Here is a 6496-nt window from a genome sequence, read left to right on the forward strand (position 1 = left end):
TGTCCATCAATAGGGGAGCAGGTAAGAACACCGTGGCGGCCACATACTAAGGTATTCTGTGCATCCGTAAGAATTAATAAGCTAGATGCACACATAGCGACGGGAAAGGATCATAAAACAGAGTGTGGAGTGAAGAAATAGAACGGGATTCACAGTATGCTATCGCTTCTGTAAATTAAAAACACACGTCCAAAACAATGATGCATATTTCACAAGGATAAAACCTAGATAGAGACACACACGTATCTAGAAGAGATACCAAATACATTATGGTGGATGCCTACGGAGGACAGGGGTAATGGAAGTGGAGATTACAGATGGGGGCAAATAAAATAATAACCAGCATGAAAGGGCTTTGCGTAGGCCGATGATAATTGTGCGCCAAGGGCTGGGTATGGTCAGCTTTATTCTCTACTCCTATGGTCCAACACAGAACAAGACAGAATAAAAGCAACCAACCAACCAGTAAAAACCCTGCCTGAGGACACTTCACGGGGGTATGGCAATTTCACTCCATATTTTTCAGGGGCTGTAGACATTATTCTAACCCAATTTCCCTATTGTCAGGGTGAGAAACCCAAGGCCCAGAAGAGGTGTGCGAGCTGCCCGGTTGTACAGATTCTTCGTGGCGAGATGCAGGTTCTAGGCCCCAGCCGGCACTCTGTGTCCCACTCCCTGTCTGGTTCCATTTTCTGACTCCTCTGCCCCCCTCCCCGCCAGCGTTTGTTTAAAGGGCTTGGCCGTGTTTATGTTGGCACATGGGCGCCCGGTCCGAAGTAATCCACTGGTGTTAACTGGCCCTTCCTGCGTAGAATTCAAGGTGAAAAACTCAGAGTGAGCTGGGAGGCTCAGGTACTACTTTATCTTTGTTGTTTAGTGTTTTTTTCTCTTTCCAGGACAACGGCTTCAAAGCTCAGATGAGCTCATCGACTCACCTGGGCAGGTAAGTGCAGAACCTGGACAAGGCTTTAATGGGAGTGAATCCTGTTTGGAGGAAATGATATCACTGCGGTGCCAAGGGCGGGAGGAGCGAGTCTCTGAAGGACCCCTGTTTCCCACAGCCCATTCAGCATGCTCTCTGCCCCTGGCATGTCCAGAAGCCCCTGCACAGTGTGGGTATCATGCGGTGACGTCAACAGTTTCGCTGGAACCCACAGACCCATAAAACTGCAGACGAGAAAATTGAACAGGGTATTAACGTGGGCAGTTGGTGGAGGTTTATGACAGTAACGTTCCTGAGAGATACAGATGAACGGTAAATGGGAGGGAGCCTCCTGTAGGAGCAGCCTTTGTGAGGAGCTTATGCCAGTGACGCCTCCAAATCGTGTGTGGCCCCGCTTTTACTATTCGACCACAATATAGACACACAGGGAAAACCGCATATAGCATAAGGATTCCACATACCCATAAAATCAATGCCCTGAGCAAATCGCAGAACATTCCCAGACGGCAGAAGCCCTGCATGCCCCTTTCAAGTCACTGACTGCCCACCAGAGTCACCACATGCTGACTTCTAACAGCATAGGTGACTTATGTGTTCCCCATTTTAACCCCAACAGCAACAGGGTCTGTAGGTGTCAGCAGATAGAAACCCTGTGCTAATTGATTAAAGCCCTTCAAAAATAGTAGGTCCCTTGACCCCAGTTCTCTAGTGGGATAGGCAGGTGACAGGCAGCTTTCCCATTCTGGGGCTGCTGAGGCACAAGAAGAACTAAGTGACTTGAGGAGTCTCGAGGTCCCACAGTGAGTAAGCAGAGACCCGGCCTCTCGGGATGCTCGGGCTTGAGATGTGACATAGGTGTCTGGGACAAACTTCTGGCATGTTCCTCTAAGAGGCCTCAGTGGTGACACACTTCAGAGCATTAAAGAGGTATTGAATTGTGGGAAACAGCCAAACATTGTAGTCACATGTGAGACGCAATGATCTGGTATGCTCATATCACTCTAGAATTTCTTTAGAAATTCCTTTGGAGCCAGTCGATAAGCAATAGTTCTTTTATCCTGTGGCTTATCACATTGTGATGATCACATTGTGATGAAAGACAGGTAACGAGCCTGTTTGGCTACCTACCATTTTTCTCACACGTGGGGCCATCACAAAACAGAGACCTAACCAATTTTCACTAAGCATACAGGAAATATTAGAGAATAGAGATTATTCTCTAATAATCCTACTTATCATTTACTGAGTACTTTCTATGCACCAGGATATAAAATAGTTTTAATAACAATCCCAAAGGGTAGGCATAATTTCCCCCATTATACAGTTGAGAAACTGAGACTCAGATGGGAAGTGACTAACCCAGTTAGCAGAGTTGGTATTTGAACCAGGTCTGTCCAGCTCCAAAGCCCACACTCTCACCCAGCAGTCTTCACAAGTCCTCGGAAAGACGCTGCAGGACAATCCCAAAGACCAGAGATGGGTGGGCTCTTGGAGCCCATTCTGCGGAGATGAGTGAGGCTCTGGTGTAAGGCGGGAGTGGATGGAGCAGAAGCGGGGGCTACGACGCGACCCGCATCTCTAAGATTATTGCCCCAAAACATACCATTAGAATCAAAGAACGTCAGCTCTGGTGGAAACTTGGAGGGCTTGGAGCCCCACCTCTCCTGGAGGAATGAGGAAACGAACATTTAGAAAGGGTGTATAACTAGCCCAAGGATGCCCAGGGCAGGACAAGGAAGTCTCTGCTCTGCCCTCGACATCTGGCTGCCTCCTTTCTCTGTCTTGCCCTCCTTGTAGCCAGGATGTCAGGTTTTATGTGGGCAGAGGACGCACCCCCCAGGTGGTCTCATGGGGGCGTGTCAGGGAGGAGTACGCTGGGCTGTGGAGACAGAGCCTCCCGCTCCTCATGCTGGTGGGGGTCTGGGTTGACCTTGAGGGAGACTCCAGGCACGGCGCGACCTGTTGGCCTTTCCCTAAACCAACGCTGAGCTTGCTGCTGTGTACAGACCACCGTCCCTTCACATAAATGCTGGGAAACATCTTCCTGGAGAAAGGAAGTCAGGAGTCAGGGAGGGAGGGAATCCCTTGAAGACTTTGGCCTCAAAGGTGAGATCATGGGTTTTGGAAGCAAATGCATTTTATAGATCCAATAAATTAGACACGACCTGCGATTTATGTGCTGTCAGGTGTCATGGAGCCCTGCCTTGCTTACTCCACTGGAGGAAAAAGCGGAAACAGGGACGAAGCTGGGTTCAGTGACTTATCCAAGGTCACCCAGCCTGATAGGGACAGAGTAGAGGTGAGGACATACTGCACTGAGTCAGTGGGCTGCTGTGGAGCCTGCTGGCCTCCCTGCCCGACCACATTGGTCTCTGAAGCCTTCTTGGCAAGCCAGCCCACATCACTCGGCCCACTGAGAAGTTGCCGGGTAGGGCTCTGACCTAGAATAGCAATAATTCCAAATACTTATACTGTCCTAATTAGTCATTTAACCCTCAAAACTGCTCTAAGGTTACATAAGACCATGATTCCCAAGCAGAGATAGATGTTAAGCACTTTGCTCAAGGTCACAGAGCCAGTCAATAGCAGAGCAGGCAGTTGCCGAGCTGCCGGTGGAGCGCAGGCACTCAGCCCGTTTATCTCCCCAACATCCTCTGAAAAGTGTTGGGACCCTTTGCAAATCAGGGATGCCGAGGTCATGTTTGAAATGCCCAATGGCTGCTCCTCCCTACTCTCACCGCCCAAAGGTGTGGTTTAGGGTGTCCAGGGCAGGTGAATGCAGCTCTGCAGTGGGGCTTTGGCCACCCCAGAAGAAGCTGCCTCTCAATGGGCATGAGGGTTTGCGGGGTGGCCATGAGGTTCCCATTTCTCTCAATGTAAAGTATAGGCCCAGTGCCTTCAATTGGGAGCCCTGGGTGCCACCACCTTCTCCTGCCTAGGCCAAGCAGGCAGAGGCAGAGAGACCTTCAGTGAGGAGGGGTGGTGGGTAGTGGTCTTCAATCACATGTTCCCCTAAGACACAGGTCCCTGACTCCTCCTCTCACCCATTCAATTCTGTCAGCTCACACGTGCTGAGCTCCTACTTAGTACTGGCCCTTGCTGGTCCTGGAGGGCTCCATAGATGATGCAACACCCCTCCCCCTTCCCATACATGCACCCCGAGGAGGCCACAGCCTAGTTCAGGAGTCAAACAACCACGACCAGTTGACCGACTGTTCTACGAGGCAGGTGGAGATCAGCATTTATAACCCCACGGGGTCTGAGAGTTCAGGGAGAGAAAGTTCAATTCCCAAAGCAAAGGTCAGAGGGGAGTTGATGGAGGGAAGGAAGTACTCAGTCTGAGCCTGGAGGGCGGGTGGGCTTCCAAGGAGCTGCTACACGACACGGGCCTGGGCACCCCGTCTTAGAATCCCTGCCAGACTCAGAGCTTTCCGGAATCGCAAGCTTTTCCTTAACTCCCACCAAAATCCTGTCATTAGGTGACTGTCCTCGTGTTCTGGAGCCCTGCCATATGGACAAAACCAAGAGGAAGAAACAGATGCTGTCCATGGCTCCAGTGGGCCCGACGCCCAGGAAGCATTCAGTGAGGGACATGAGGAGGATGACCGGCATGAAGCTTCTTCTCAGGATTCTTCAAGGCATAGCTGAGCCTCCCAGAGGTGACCCCTACTAGAGAAAGTAGCCTTCGGGGGTTACTGGATCAATTCAGCCAGAGTCGGGGCAGTCATTTCACAGGTTCAGAGTCATTTCACAGATGGAAACGACCTGGAGGCTCCAGCCCAGGGAGGTGGATGAGCAGCTTTGGTGTATACTCCCCCTGTCCTTGGTGATTTATCTCCATTTTGCTTTGGAACGACACAGAAGAAAATGAATCCCACCACCAGGCTTTCATCGTCCCTTTTTCAGTTTAAACTGCCTTGGTGGCCTCATCCTCAAGTGCTCAGACCTTGGCTGTCCTGGTCGTTTTCCTCTGTCATGCTCCAGCTCATCAAGATTTCTTCTGCGAGGTGTCCCAGGGCTGCGGACAGTGTCTAGATGTGGACTAACCAGCTGGACCTCATACTACTCCACGAATATGACCAAAATGGTGCTTTAAGTAGCCACGTGAGACCACTGGCTCACACGCTTCCTTTTCGCCTCTCCCGGAATGAATTCCTCCACTGAAAAGTGGGGATGACATGTTCTGGGTCACTGGGAGGGTGGGTGTGTGCTGAGTAACTTTCTGCAAAGTCGTGAGCTTCTTGGGGAAAAAAAGCGCTAGCCAGAATTCAACCCATTATGAGCTGGTTGAGAACAGCAGGACTCAGGAAAAGGCTGAGAGCATTGGGCGCTTCGTCCGGCTGCTTATCTAGTGACTCTTGCTTCTCTTGTATTGGAGTCCAACCTGGACTGGGAGTAGGAGGCCTTGTGTGGGTGGGGAGTCCGTTCTGCTGTCTTTCATTAGTGGCAAGAAGCCTGCCCTGCAGGCAGCCCACCTCTTCCTTCTCCTCCCTGGGGATGAGTCAGCTGATGGGAACCACTGGTGCCCTGGGAAAGAGGAAAATACAGCTGACCAGGGAGGCTGGCGTCTCCGTTCAGCCTTCCTGCATTTCCCAGACTAGCAAAATGGTTGTCCCTGAACATGGCAAGATTTGTCCAGATTCTCTCAGCAGCTCTCTGGGTCTGACGGGGAGCTGTTTCCTGCACGAAGTGGTGAAAAGTGAATTAATCTGTGCTGACAGCTTTGGAAAGCACCCGGCCTCAGTCTTCCTCCCAGGGAGTGCTTCCACACTCGACAACAGCAAGCAGGCAGCGTTCCAGAGTCCCTTCATCTGCGGGCATTCGGAACACCTCACGTGAGCCTGCACATTGCATCCAGCACTGAGTCAGCACCCTGGAGAGCTGCACCCCACCCCCTTCCTAACTGATGAGGTCAGCACAGATGCTGGCCTGCCTGGCCCCAGAACACAGCCAGTAGGCAAAGCTCCCAAGAACTGAGTTGAAGTCATGCTTGTGAATGCTGTGGAAAGCTCCAGAACCCAAGAGGCCCAGGGAACAAGGCTCCAAACATCAGCTTTGCTGACAAAATCACATTTGTGGGCACTCAGATGGGTGTGACGTTATTTAGCACTTATTCGCAAATTGCTTCATAGGCACGAATTGCAATCTTCCTAAAGGGCAGCCATTGCAAGACTCACGAAGTGTCACTTCCTATGTTCCCCTGATGCCATTGTTCTGGAAGCTCTGATGCTACATTACCAAGAGCTCCAGACTCAAGGGAGTGGCCAAGTATATGATTAGAGGTGCTTCTGTTTTAGGGTCCAAGTTAGACCACTTGCTCAGGGACTACTCAGGCAGCTCTGCCTCTACTCACGCGCTGAGGTCAGAGTCAATGTCTCTCTTCACTTGCCCAGGAGGAAACACACCTGTTGCCCGACAGAGGCTCGGAGAGGAGCTCAGCCCCGAGGACAGCTCACGAGCCCCACATCAGACCCCAGCCCTCTGGCCTCTCTCCAGCCCACTGTTTCTCTACAGCAGGGTGAAGAATGAACCCCCGGGAAACTGTTTAAAATG

This window comes from Pteropus vampyrus, unplaced genomic scaffold, assembly GCF_000151845.1.
Source record: "Pteropus vampyrus isolate Shadow unplaced genomic scaffold, Pvam_2.0 Scaffold47, whole genome shotgun sequence".
Lineage (NCBI taxonomy): Eukaryota > Metazoa > Chordata > Mammalia > Chiroptera > Pteropodidae > Pteropus > Pteropus vampyrus.